Raw genomic sequence first — 15,416 nt, forward strand, 5'->3', positions numbered from 1 at the left:
TCTAAATGATGTAGATTATAAAAGGCTTCTTTAAACATTACGTCTTCTTGCTTATGTCTCTTGCTTTTGATGACTCTGGTGAATGTGCAGGTTTTTATTCACCATTCTGTGGAAAACAATGCCATTCACCTAAATAAATGTATTTCCAACTCAGTGTTTACTAGGAGAAATGTGTGCTTTTCAAAATGTCTTTGGTTTTGTTACTCAGGAGGTTTATAAACAACGAATTTAATGATTTTTTTAATTAAAATTTTAAAATAATCCTTTTTAAAAAAATAATTCAACACAACTTTGATTCATTTACCAGGAAGGTAAATATATAAAACTAAGAAAGTAGAGACCTAAAAGATCCACCCTAGACTATTTTGTTGGTTTACTTGTTTACGTATGTTATGCAAATACCAATCAATGCAATATATACTTGCTACATTACCTTTTTTTTTTTTTTAATTACTTTAAATGCAACCCTTGAAGACCTACCCTTATTTCCTTGACTATTATTTTCCAGAAGGGAAAAAAAAATATTGACATTACAGGACAAATAAATAATAATTAATAATATTTTCTTTTTCTGCTGTAGTCTGTGATCTTCATACACAGCAGTGTATTACTATGTAAAAAGGAAAAGAAAAATACCAACAACAATGAAAGCCAATATCTTTTTTTTTCTGAGCTTAAGGCAGTCTGTGAGTTGTGATGGTGCCTTGGATGGAAAAATGGTGCCTTATGCAAATAAAAAAACATCCTGAACGTGATATTTAAAATATTCTGAAAGGCAAAAGGGACCGTGACACATACATGGAATTAAAAATTATTCTTATTGTAATTAAAAGCTTCACAACCTAATAAAAGTACAACCAGCAGCTATTAGCAGCCATATTACTATTATCCATAGTCCAGATTATCTAATAAATACAGGAAAGCATTACTAATAATTAAAATACACTTAAAATTGTTACCTAAGGAAATTATTCGATTTACCCCTTTTCTCTGATGTTAGGATCACTCTTTAAGTCCATTTGGATCTCATAGTCAACACTGAAATCCTTCTCAAGAAGTCTGTGAGCAAGAGATGGTGGTGACAATGAGTCACCAACACCCTGAGGTCTTCACCAGAAAAAACATGATACAGGTAGGGGCTAACTCTTTCCCAAGTCTTGGATTTGTTTGGGTTTTTTTGTTTTCCCATCACTACCCACTCCTTTCCCCCCACTCCGAGGGAAAGGCTGAAAGCTGTCCCACAGTCCCCATAGTCTCCTAATTCCTCCTAGTATCACACCTTACCTTCCCTGGGACAGGCCCACCAGGCAGACAGAATGTGTGACATGGAGGATTCCCTATCCTCTCGCTTCCTGGCTGAACACAGTGGTTTATGGGATAGGGGCAATAGTAACAAGTTCCTCCCCAGCACAGCAAGCACCTCTCCTCTGTGACTACCACACCTTTTCAGGTGCCCTTCCATAATAGGTACAAGACTCTGAAAGTGAAACCAAACACTAATGAGGAAGATGGTTCCTCTAGCTTGGAGATGTCACCAAGGTTAATTTGGCCCACGCCCTGTGTCAAAATTGCTTACATAAAGGAAAAAAAAGACAGGTCATTTTCATAGGACACTCTCTTCTAATGGGAAGACAAGACCCAATATGCAGACTGGACCCACTCTGCTTCTTCCCAGGGACCTAGGTTAAAGATGTGAAGAGAAAGCTTCCTACCCTGTTACAGCTCTCAGATTATTGTCCATTACTGAGTTTTCAGGTAGGCATCAATGAAGTTGCAAGAAGAAGTCCAAGGGAAATCTAGACAGACTTCAGGACCTTGGGAAGACTGGTTAAGGGATCGGGAGCACAAGTAGTGCTCTCCTCTATCCTTCCAATTGCAGGCAATGATGAGAGGAGAAACAAGAAGAACCAGCATACCAATACCTGGCTCTGAGCCTGGTGTCGCCCACAGCATTTTTGATTTTTTGATCGTGCGTCAGTTTACATAACACCAGGCCTGTGACGAACAGACAGGGTACACCTGTCTGAAAGGGAAAAGGATCTTTACACAGGAGTGAGCAGGGCCCATTGAAAGAGCTTTAAACTAGATTTGAAGAAGGAAAGGGATAAAATTAGACTCCCTAGGGACAAGCCTGGGGACAGCATGCCAAAGTCTGAGGGTCAGTGTGCTAGGAAGATCTTTTGGTCTGCAGTCTCAGTGAAGGTAGGGGATGGAGAATGATGTGGCAGCAAAGACACAAGGGATATTAATATATTAGAAACCATGGAAGCATCTGAGAATGCTTAAAAATAAGGCTTCTCCCCCCAAAAATGCGGTGGGATCAATAGCCAAACTGAAGCGCACCTACACCAATGCATGCAGCACAGGCAACAAACAGGAGGACTTGGAAGCCATTGTGCAGCAGGAAAGCTATGATTTCATTGCTATGATTTCATCACTGAAACATAGTGGGATGACTCACACAACCAGAATGCTGGAATGGACAGCTATGAACTCTTCAGAAGGGATAAGCAAGGAAGGAGAGGCAGTAGGGTATCCCTGTATGTTAGGGAGTGTTTTGATTGTCTAGAGCTTAATGATGCTGGTTATAGAATCAAAGAATCATGGAATCATAGAATGTTTTGAGTTGGAAGGGAGCTTTACGTTTCACCTAACCCAACCCCACCCAGCACTGAGTAGGGACATCTTAAAATAAATCAGGTTGCTCAGAGGCCTGCCCACCCTGACCTTGAATGTTTCCAGTGATGGGGCATCTGCCACCTAACACCTGGGCAACCTGTTCCAGTTTTTCACCACCCTAGGCACAAAAAATTTCTGTCTTGTATCTAGTCTGAATCTATACTCTTTTAGTTTAAAACCATTTTTCCTTGTCCCTTTGCAACAGGCCGTGCTAAAGATTTGTCCCAAACTTTCTTGTAAGCCTCTTTTAAGTAATGAAAGGCTGCACTAAGGTCTCCTTGGAGCCTTCTCTTCTCCAGGCTGAACAATCCCAATCCTCTCCTCAGAGAAGAGGTGTTCCATCCCTCTCATTTTTGTGGCCCTCCTCTAGATCCCCTCCAACAGGTCCATGTCTTTCCTGTGCTGATGGCTTGAGTGTTTTATGGCTAAGAATCAGAGGAAAGGTCAACAAGACAAATATCATGGTGGGAGTCTGTTATAGGTCACCCAAATAGGATGAAGAGGCAGACAAAATATTCTGTAAACAGCTGGGAGAAGTCTCACAATTGCTATCCCTTGTTCTTGTGGGGGATTTCAACTTACAAGAGATATCTGCTAGAAATACAGTACAGCAGAGAGGAAAGAGTCTAGGAGGTTCCTGGAGTCTGTGAATGATAGCTGGCAAGTGAGACAACTAGGAAAGGCACCCCACTGGAACTGTTGTTTGTGAACGGAAAAAGTCTTGTGGGTGATGTGATGGTTGGAGTCCATCTTGGGCATAGGGTTCACAAACTGATAGAGTGTTTGATTCTTGGAGAAGTAAGTTAGCAGAACTGCTACCTTAGACTTCTAAAGGGCAGACTTTGTCTTGTTGAGGAGCTTGGTTGACAGAGTCCCTTGGGAGGCAGTCCTGAAGGGCAAAGGAGTCCAGGAGACTGGACATTCTTCAAGAAGGAAATCTTAAATGTTCAGGCACAGGCCATCTCAATGCGCTGAAAGATAAGCCAGCAACAAAGCAGACCGGCCTAGCTGAACAGAGAGCTTTGGCTGGAACTCAGGAAAAGAAAGAAAATTTATGACCCTTGGAAGAAGGGGCAGGCAACTCAGGAGGACTACAATTTTGTGAGGTTATGCAAGGAGAAAATCAGAAGGGACAAAGTATAACTAGAACTTAATCTGGCCACTGCCATAAAAGATAATAAGAATGTTTCTATAATTACATTCGCAACAAAAAGAGGGCTAAGAAGAATCTCCATTCTTTAATGGCTGTGGGGGGAAACACAGTAACAAAGGATGATGAGGAGGCTGAGGTACTTAATACCTTCTTTAGACCTCAGTCTTTAATAGTAACACCAATTGTTCTCAGGGTCAGCAGGTTGGCATTCCCACCTAACTTGGTGTTCTATGCAAACTTATTGAGGGTCCACTCAATCCCGTCATCCAGATCTTTGATAAAGATATTAAGCAGAACTGAATAATCAGATAAAGAAATTAAGCAGAACTAGAAAGTCATGCCCAGCAGCATATTTCTTCCATAAATACTTAAGATACTGGAAGCATTACTCTGATCAAGTTACTTTTTTTAACTAGTAATTTTGCTTTGGTTGCACCTTTATTTTAAATCATTTAAAACAGATTGATTTGTCTATTTAAGAAGGATCACTTAAGAAGTAATTGCTCCTTGTTCATGCTATGTGTAACATTGAGGTGGCTGCATCTCATAATTTAAATCTCAATGATTTTGCCTTAAACATGTTGTTAACAAACATAAATGTACTGCACATTGTCTACAACAAAAAACATACGAAGGGTGTTTAGATGCAAAAAGTTTTTAAAAGCTGTAGACGTCACCATCTCAGACAATCTGCAAAGTCCTTAAAGAAGTAACATGTGATTAAAATCTCTGCTTTTATGAGAAAGGATTAAATAGACTCTGTTTCTTTGTTATTAACTATTTCAATTATTATCTATTTCAATCATTACTATCAAGAATGTATTCAGATTCAAATTCCTGTTACCTGCACGCCAATAGAATGACAAACTGGAATTATTGTCCTTCAGTCAGAACTGCTTACTGTGCTTCATTATAGCAACATTGTACAAGTGAAAAGAAGTGAGAAAACTCTTCTAGAGTTTTTCTGTTCTGTGTCCTACAATCCTGTTTAGGGTAATTCACTAAACAACTGACACTACTGTACTAGGCACAAAAAATTTCTGTCTTGTATCTAGTCTGAATCTATACTCTTTTAGTTTAAAACCATTTTTCCTTGTCCCTTTGCAACAGGCCGTGCTAAAGATTTGTCCCAAACTTTCTTGTAAGCCTCTTTTAAGTAATGAAAGGCTGCACTAAGGTCTCCTTGGAGCCTTCTCTTCTCCAGGCTGAACAATCCCAATCCTCTCCTCAGAGAAGAGGTGTTCCATCCCTCTCATTTTTGTGGCCCTCCTCTAGATCCCCTCCAACAGGTCCATGTCTTTCCTGTGCTGATGGCTTGAGTGTTTTATGGCTAAGAATCAGAGGAAAGGTCAACAAGACAAATATCATGGTGGGAGTCTGTTATAGGTCACCCAAATAGGATGAAGAGGCAGACAAAATATTCTGTAAACAGCTGGGAGAAGTCTCACAATTGCTATCCCTTGTTCTTGTGGGGGATTTCAACTTACAAGAGATATCTGCTAGAAATACAGTACAGCAGAGAGGAAAGAGTCTAGGAGGTTCCTGGAGTCTGTGAATGATAGCTGGCAAGTGAGACAACTAGGAAAGGCACCCCACTGGAACTGTTGTTTGTGAACGGAAAAAGTCTTGTGGGTGATGTGATGGTTGGAGTCCATCTTGGGCATAGGGTTCACAAACTGATAGAGTGTTTGATTCTTGGAGAAGTAAGTTAGCAGAACTGCTACCTTAGACTTCTAAAGGGCAGACTTTGTCTTGTTGAGGAGCTTGGTTGACAGAGTCCCTTGGGAGGCAGTCCTGAAGGGCAAAGGAGTCCAGGAGACTGGACATTCTTCAAGAAGGAAATCTTAAATGTTCAGGCACAGGCCATCTCAATGCGCTGAAAGATAAGCCAGCAACAAAGCAGACCGGCCTAGCTGAACAGAGAGCTTTGGCTGGAACTCAGGAAAAGAAAGAAAATTTATGACCCTTGGAAGAAGGGGCAGGCAACTCAGGAGGACTACAATTTTGTGAGGTTATGCAAGGAGAAAATCAGAAGGGACAAAGTATAACTAGAACTTAATCTGGCCACTGCCATAAAAGATAATAAGAATGTTTCTATAATTACATTCGCAACAAAAAGAGGGCTAAGAAGAATCTCCATTCTTTAATGGCTGTGGGGGGAAACACAGTAACAAAGGATGATGAGGAGGCTGAGGTACTTAATACCTTCTTTAGACCTCAGTCTTTAATAGTAACACCAATTGTTCTCAGGGTCAGCAGGTTGGCATTCCCACCTAACTTGGTGTTCTATGCAAACTTATTGAGGGTCCACTCAATCCCGTCATCCAGATCTTTGATAAAGATATTAAGCAGAACTGAATAATCAGATGAAGAAATTAAGCAGAACTAGAAAGTCATGCCCAGCAGCATATTTCTTCCATAAATACTTAAGATACTGGAAGCATTACTCTGATCAAGTTACTTTTTTTAACTAGTAATTTTGCTTTGGTTGCACCTTTATTTTAAATCATTTAAAACAGATTGATTTGTCTATTTAAGAAGGATCACTTAAGAAGTAATTGCTCCTTGTTCATGCTATGTGTAACATTGAGGTGGCTGCATCTCATAATTTAAATCTCAATGATTTTGCCTTAAACATGTTGTTAACAAACATAAATGTACTGCACATTGTCTACAACAAAAAACATACGAAGGGTGTTTAGATGCAAAAAGTTTTTAAAAGCTGTAGACGTCACCATCTCAGACAATCTGCAAAGTCCTTAAAGAAGTAACATGTGATTAAAATCTCTGCTTTTATGAGAAAGGATTAAATAGACTCTGTTTCTTTGTTATTAACTATTTCAATTATTATCTATTTCAATCATTACTATCAAGAATGTATTCAGATTCAAATTCCTGTTACCTGCACGCCAATAGAATGACAAACTGGAATTATTGTCCTTCAGTCAGAACTGCTTACTGTGCTTCATTATAGCAACATTGTACAAGTGAAAAGAAGTGAGAAAACTCTTCTAGAGTTTTTCTGTTCTGTGTCCTACAATCCTGTTTAGGGTAATTCACTAAACAACTGACACTACTGTAGTACCTGTGCTTGCTCACTACTTGTATGTAATCATATTCTGTTCAAGAGGCAGATAAAAGTTCTTTTTTACCTTTGGCATCTCATGGAATATCCAGGCTTAAAAAATGTTGTGCTTCCCTCATGTATTAGCTGAGTTTGGAAAATATGTTCTGATTCCTCAGGGCAAGGTTATTTTTCACCACAGAGACTATTACTGTGTTCCTAAGGCTGAAAATTACAAGAATTGTGTGTAAATGACTTTTGAATTATTTAAGCTCAACACAGTTTAGGGGCACTTCAGTTTGAAGTGCTTTAGAAACAAGTAAAACACTACATTGTTTTCTGTTTTAAGACCTTGAATATGTTCCTTTCTTATCAGAATCAAAATGACTAAAACAGGAAAGAAAGTCTGTAACTGTTACAAATTTACAGAATTACCAAGACATCAAGGATACAATTCATGCTTACTTTTCAAAAAGCAGTTAAGTATAAAAATGACTGATTAACCCGTGCCAGAGGTAGTCCTTCCTCCTACCCCCAGAGCATCAGAAAAAAGTATGTCTAACGAATATAAAAAATGTCTTTGAACCTACTCTCTACACACTTACATAGTGCCTATGAGAAAAATCCGGGCAGGCTACCTGAGATCTTAGATCCATGATGGCTATGTGTTGTTATTCTTCCATAAGGTCCCAGAATGATTTAGCCCAACAGAGAAATACAGCAAGGGATGAGTTTCTAAAATTTTATAAGCACTATTAACACTGAAGCTTGTAAGTCTACAGACACTTCTGTCACTGACATTGCTAACTTAGCAGTTCTCACTTTCCTGGTTGCATACTTATGTCCATGTGTCTTCTGTGATGACAAATCACATTTCAACCTATCAAAGTCATCCATCTTGTGTACTGCTTTTTTTTTAAAAAAAAAGCAGGTAGTAGCAGGATGGTAGTGGCCTCCTGCAATCATCCTATTCGGTTGAGAGGTATTCAGGAAGGTGGAAGAGGATGTCTTTTTAAAACTCTGCTTTGAGGGACTGGGACGGCTGAACATATGATCTGAAGATGCTAATGTGTCTTTATCAACTATATGGAAACATTTTTTTTCTCATGGGATTTTTTTCACATGATACCTTCTGTAGCTCATCATATGTCTTCCTTTGTAGTGTGAAGACACTCTGCATTAAGGATGAACAATAAGACTTTCCCCAGGTCTTATTTCTAGGACCGTTTATGTCCAGGCAATAGAGGTGCTGGCATCTGTGACATCTTGCATGTGTGCACATGGATTTCCTAGTGGCCAGATCAGGCATAGCTGCCCTTACAGCTTTGGGGTGTAAGTAATTTTGAAATGCTTGCTCTCTTTACAATATCAGATATCAATTGAATACAAATGCTGCACTGTATTTTTTCCCATCTCATAAGTACACCTCATATATAGCATGGTTCATTCAACATTGTCTTTCTGCACTTGATTTCTTAGGCACATGTACACATGTGGCAGTATTTCTGAGCCTGGAGAATTTGGGATGAAGGAACACTTTAGATATTGCAGGCCATTCATGCAATGCAGAACTTGACACAAAAGTATATGGAAATGTTGCCTCTACATGAATGCATGCAGCATGGGCAACAAACAGGAAGAGTTGGAAGCTACAATGCTGCTGGAAAGCTATGACATAGTAGCCATCACTGAAACCTGGTGAATCCTATGACTGGAATGCGGCTATTGACTGCTTACAAGCTGTTCAGAAGGGATAAGCAAGGGAGGAGCGGGGGAGGTGTTGCCCTCTATGTTAAGGAAGGGAGAGAGTGTGAAGAGATGTCCCTGAAGAATAGTCAAGGGGAAGTGGAAAGCTTCTGGGTAGGAATTAGAGATGAAGGCAACAAGGGGAATCTTGCGGCTGGTGTCTACCACAGGCCGCCTGATCAAGGGGAGCCTACTGATGAAGCCTTCTTGCTCCAGCTATAGAAGGCATCACGCTCGAAGGCTCTCATACTGCTGGGGGATTTCAACCACCCTGACATCTGCTGGAAAAGCAACAGAGTGAACTGTAGACAATCCAGGAGGTTCCTGGAGTGCCTTGACAATAACTTCCTAAGGCAGGAAATAGACAGCCTTACCTGAGGAGATGCAATATTGGACTTGATAGTCACCAGTGCAAGTGAGCTAATCAGGGATGTCAAGACTGGAGGCAGCCTGAGCTGCAGTGATCATGCCCTGGTGGAGTTCACAATCCTAAGGGATACACGACAGACAATGAGCATAGCCAGGACCCTGAATTTTAGGAAAGCAAGCCACTAGCTCTTCAAGGAGTTAGTCAAAAGGAACCCCTGGGAAACAGTCCTCAGGGGCAAGAGGGCAGAACAGAGCTGGCAGATCTTTAAGGACTCTTTCCATAGAGCACAAGAGCTCTCGATCCCCAGGTGTAAGAAATTGAGCAAGAAAGGGAAGAGACAAGCATTACTGAGTCAGGACCTGCTGGTTAAACTAAAAGCCAAGAAGGAATTGCACAGGCAGTTCAGGCAGAATCAGGTATCCTGGAAAGAGTATAGGGATGCTTCCCAGTTATGTAGGGATGAGGTCAGGAAGGCCAAGGCATGGCTAGAGCTGAACCTAGCAAGGGATGCTAAAAATAACAAGAAGGGCTTCCACAGGTATGTCAGACCGAAAAGGAAGGTTAACGAAAGCACACCTCCCATGATGAGCAGCTATGGCAAACTGGTAACAACACACGAGGAGAAGGCTGAAGTTTTCAACAGCTTTTTTGCCTCAGTCTTCACTGCCAACTACTCTCCTCACACCTCCTAAGTTGAAGGACCAGGCAAAATAGAAAATGGAAAATAAAGAGGTGATTGCTGACAGCCAACATGGCTTCACCAAGGGTAAATCATGCCTGACAAATTTGGTGGCCTTCTATGAATGCACTACAGCATTGGTAGATAAGAGCAGAGCAACAGACGTCATCTACCTGGACTTATGCAAAGCATTTGACACTGTCCCACACAACATCCTGGTCTCAAAATTGGATAGTCATGGAGTTGATGGATGGAATCCTTATCCACTCAGTGGATAAGGAACTAGCTGGACGGCTGCACTCAGAGGGTTCTTTTCAATGGCTCAATGTCCAAGTGGTGGCCAGTGATGAATGGTGCCCCTCAGGGGTCGGTACTGGGACTAGTGCTGTTCAACATCTTTGTTGGAGAAATGGACAGTGGGATAGAGTGCACCCTCAGCAAGTTTGCCGATGACACCAGGCTGTGTGGAGCAGTGAACACATTGGAGGCAAGTGCTGCCATTCAGAGGGACCTAGAAAGGCTTGAAAAGTGGGCCTGTGTGAACCTCATGAAGTTCAATGAAGCCGGTCCGGCACCTGGGTCATGTCAATCCCAGGCGCAAATACAGGTTGGGCAGAGAATGGATTGAGAACAGTCCTGAGGAGAAGGACTTGGGGATGTTGGTGGATGAGAAGCTCAAGATGAGCCAGCAGTGCTGCTGGCAGCCCAGAAAGCCAACTGCATCCTGGGTTGCATCAAAAGAAGCATGACCAGCAGGTCACAGGAGCTGATTCTACCCCTCTACTCTGCTCTCATGAGACCACACCCAGAGTACTGTGTCCAGCTTTGGAGTCCTCAACAGAGGAAGGACATGGACCTGTTGGAATGGGTCCAGCAGAAGGCCATGAAAATGATCAGAGGATTGAAGCACATCTCCTGTGAGGTCAGGCTGAGAGAGTTGGTGTTGTTAAGCCTGTAGAAGAGAAGGCTCCTGGGAGACATGGTGCCCCTCAGGGGTCGGTACTGGGACTAGTGCTGTTCAACATCTTTGTTGGAGAAATGGACAGTGGGATAGAGTGCACCCTCAGCAAGTTTGCCGATGACACCAGGCTGTGTGGAGCAGTGAACACATTGGAGGCAAGTGCTGCCATTCAGAGGGACCTAGAAAGGCTTGAAAAGTGGGCCTGTGTGAACCTCATGAAGTTCAATGAAGCCGGTCCGGCACCTGGGTCATGTCAATCCCAGGCGCAAATACAGGTTGGGCAGAGAATGGATTGAGAACAGTCCTGAGGAGAAGGACTTGGGGATGTTGGTGGATGAGAAGCTCAAGATGAGCCAGCAGTGCTGCTGGCAGCCCAGAAAGCCAACTGCATCCTGGGTTGCATCAAAAGAAGCATGACCAGCAGGTCACAGGAGCTGATTCTACCCCTCTACTCTGCTCTCATGAGACCACACCCAGAGTACTGTGTCCAGCTTTGGAGTCCTCAACAGAGGAAGGACATGGACCTGTTGGAATGGGTCCAGCAGAAGGCCATGAAAATGATCAGAGGATTGAAGCACATCTCCTGTGAGGTCAGGCTGAGAGAGTTGGTGTTGTTAAGCCTGTAGAAGAGAAGGCTCCTGGGAGACCTTATAAGAGCCTTCCAATACCTGAAGATAGCCTACAGGAGAAATTGGGAGGGACTCTTAATCAGGGATTGTAGAAATAGGAGGAGGGATAACAATTTTAAACCAAGATATTTTGATTAGATATCAAGAAGAAATTCTTTCCTGTGAGGTCCGTGAGTTGCCCAGAGAAGTTTCAGTTGCCCCATCCCTGGAAGTGTTCAAAGCCAGGTTGGATGGGGCTTTGAGCAACCTGGTCTAGTGGGAGGTGTCCCTGCCCATGGCAGAGGGGTTGGAACTTGATGATCTTTAAGGTCCCTTCTGACCCAAACCATTCTATGATTCTATGATTCTATGATTCTATGATTCTATGTTTGGTATGAATGCACAAGTGGTCAAGATTGACTGTGAAGCTCTCTGAAACATTTTTTGAGTCATCAAGCCATCAAGCCGTCATAAAGTATCACCACATATGCATCTTGTGCTGGTGCAGTGGGGGAGGTAAGTATCATACTAACCCTGTGGACATGTTCAGATGCACACAGTATTGTATTCCATAAACTCAACACCAGGATGGCAGCCATATATAGAAGCAGTCCTACCACAGAGAAATTTCTAGCTGGGTGTCATGAAACAGCACAACCTTATTTTGAGATTAGGTGTTACCTTAAGCACAAAAGCATGCAAAACTGATGTCAAGACAGTAGATGTAAAAAAACAATATTAAACCCTAAATCTACTCTTTTCATGATTTATTTTGTGCATTAGAACATGTTTTAAAGTCTTGAACAAATTCTGATTTTTTTTTTTTTTGGCATTACGCAAGAGTCTGTATTTTGTTCTTTAAAATATTTATATAGAATAAAAGTAGTTATAATTATGTATGATAGAAAGCATGCGCTTCTGGTTAGTTGACATCTTTCATGTAGTAACCATTCCTCAGAAAATTGCTGTTTCAACATTTATGTGTCTTTTTCATCAATATGATTTTTATTTTCAAATCACAATGAAGACCTGTTTAACCAAGTGAGTTAAGAATTCTTTTTTTTACTTCTTCTAAACTGGCTGCAGTTTAGAGAAGAACTCAGTAACCGAGACTATAAAATAAAAAGAGCACAGTCCAAACCATGATCATTCTCTGATGAGAAAAAAATGCATGGCTGAAAAATCTAAGCGTACTCAAGCAGCAATGAATTTACAAGGCTCTACATAAGGCGCCTTATATTTTTCCACCAGTACTAAAATGTTATCCTTTAACTCAGCTTTACAAGATTTCTTTTTCATGCAATTCTTCAATCCACATATAAAGATGCAAGACTCCATATTTATACAATAGAATTGTCTGTTTTCAATGACAGAGAAGAGTCACTACATAATAGTCCAGAGGCACCTCTAAGAAGACCTAAAGTGCTATATGACATTATAACTTAAAGTTCTTTATACAGAAAAGTGTTCCTCTTTGTAAAAAGATGGCAGTGAGATCAGGGTGTCATCTGAGGTCAGCAAAACTAATCAGAAGACTAAAGCATCTTCAGTGCCTTGATAAATTGAGTCCATAGAATTTTTCAGTTTAAACCAACCATAGCGAGAAAATTTCCCTTAAGTAAAACTAGCACATCTCACTTATGCAATCTCTTACATTATGATATTCTCTTGGTTGCCAAGCAGCCAAGAATGAGTGTAAAAATAAAAGCTTCAGACAAAAAAAAAGAAAAAGTTAACTTTTTTTAAACAAAATTGAAATAAGCTAGAAGAGCTAAAACAACTACTGAAAGAGTCATAATACCATACATCTCCAGTCAATTTCATCTTCCACTTCATTTAGTACAACACAGAGTGAAACTTTAAATCTTTGTAGTTTTGTGAAATAATATTTGGGTGTTTGAGAAGGATTAATTTATCTCCCTTTCAATATAATAAACATATGTTATACAAGAACATGTATATGTGTTATGCAAGAAAATGTCCATCCACAAGATGGAACGGAAAGAGGATTCAGGGAGCTACAGGCCTGTCAGTCTGACCTCAGTGTTGGAAGGGTTATGGAGCAGATCTACTCGAGTGTCATTACGCAGCACATACAGTACTCACAGAGTGAAAGGTCCAGTCATCATAGGTTTATGAAAGGCCAATCCTGCTTGACAAACCTGATGTCCTTCTATGGGAAGGGTTATGGAGCAGATCTACTCGAGTGTCATTACGCAGCACATACAGTACAACCAGGAGATCAGGTCCAGTCATCATAGGTTTATGAAAGGCCAATCCTGCTTGACAAACCTGATGTCCTTCTATGACAAGATTACCCACTTAGTGGATAATGGAAAGACTGTGCATATCTGGGCTTTAGTAAAGCCTTTGACACCATTTCCCACCGCATTCTCCTGGTGAAATTGGATGCCCATAGCCTGGATGGGTGTATGCTTCACAGGGTAGAAAACTGGCTGTATGTCCAGGCCCAAAGTGTTTTACGTTTAAAACACTTTTAAAATAAAAAGATTAAACCCAACAAATTTAGAAATTATGTTTTCTTTTGCCTTGAATATGATGGAAATCCAATACTAGTTCTTTTTCATGTTCTTTCTAGGCTTGGCTTTTTTTTTTTCAAAACCCAGTATTTGGCAATATACTTGGCTATTACTACTTACTTTCTGCTTTCTCAAGTTTTCTTCATTTTGCTGTTAAAAAAAAAGTATTCTGGAACAACGTAACTCTTGTCCTTATGATAAGACTTAAAAATATCAGTAAAATTCTTTGGATCTTGTCTTCAGTGTCTGCTCAACAAGTTAATTAATTCAGTCCCTCTTTTTAAAAAATCCCAATTTCAATGAAAAATAACAGAGTTCAGGTATATATGCAGAGCTTCCAATTACAAGAATATATTGTTTGAAAGTAGGAAGTATTGCAAGTGCTCTTGTTGAACCTATCTTTTTTGTAACAGAAGAAGTTACATAAATCATATTATTATATTATTTGGAAAACCAGTGTTAAGCCTTTTGGAACAAAGAAAAAGGAATCAAGGTTCTGACAGGAAAGGTATGATATAACTGCTGTGACACAATAAAAACAAGTACTAATTTAATTTTAAGTGCTAAGATATCACATAGAAGAGTTTTGTTCCTTTTGCATTAATTTGCTGTGATTTTATGATATATATCACAGAAATGCGGAAGGTCTCCAAACAGTAACAAGGTCCTACCAGGTGCTTCACAGGCACAGAATAGACTGAATTCTCTCATCAACAGCTTGTATTCTAAACTGACAAACCAGAGCAAGTCTATAGAATACATTTGACACAGTTGAGGTGGGCATGAGCTCACTTTCAACTAAGCATACCACACTGGAATATGCTAACTTCTCAGGTGTCAGAGTATATATATGAATATTGGCAATACTAACCCAGTTCCATCAGAGAGAGTAAAGTTTGAAAGTGCTGTCACTAGAAGTTGAATCAGATCGTTTTAACAGAAATGAAATAAGAGTGTCTAGATTTAAAGGTTGAGAGAGTGGAAGGTAACTTTTAGCCAGAAGGTACTTAAAAGTAGCTGAGAAGAACAATTTCTTCAACAGGCTCAGCTGCACCTAGAAAAACCATGACTACAGTTGTAACAAAAGAAGTAATCTGATGATCTGAGATTTCCTGAGTCCTAGATTAGAGTATTAACCAAAAAGCCAAACAACTTCATTTTGTACACTATATTAAAATGTGTTAATATATATCTAGGTTATAACAACACTGACATCTTTCTGAACAATGAATAATTTTAAAGCAATTTATTCCTCTGGAATTTGTTCCCCAGTTTAGTGCCAAGTAAATTAAATGCTGTGGTTGAGGTTCATTCTTTCTGCTGCTTTCTCTTTTTTTCCTTCTGATAGTGTATCTAGTTAAAAAATACTTTTGCAGTCACAGTATGAGATGAGAAGCTGTTCTTCCTCATTAACATAGAAACATTTACTGTTAAATTTCTTTTCCACCATCATAAGTTACTAAAGCATCTACTGTACTTTATGCCAAAATAAAATAAAGTTGCAGTCGAACATTTAAATAATGTTTTTGTGCAATTAGAGATGTGCTGAGCATTTCAAAACAAAAACAAGTCAGAGCCATCCATATCCTGTGCCAAGACCATTCGAAAACAATCTG

This window comes from Calidris pugnax, unplaced genomic scaffold (genome assembly GCF_001431845.1).
Source record: "Calidris pugnax isolate Ruff unplaced genomic scaffold, ASM143184v1 scaffold25, whole genome shotgun sequence".
NCBI classification, from domain to species: Eukaryota; Metazoa; Chordata; class Aves; order Charadriiformes; family Scolopacidae; genus Calidris; species Calidris pugnax.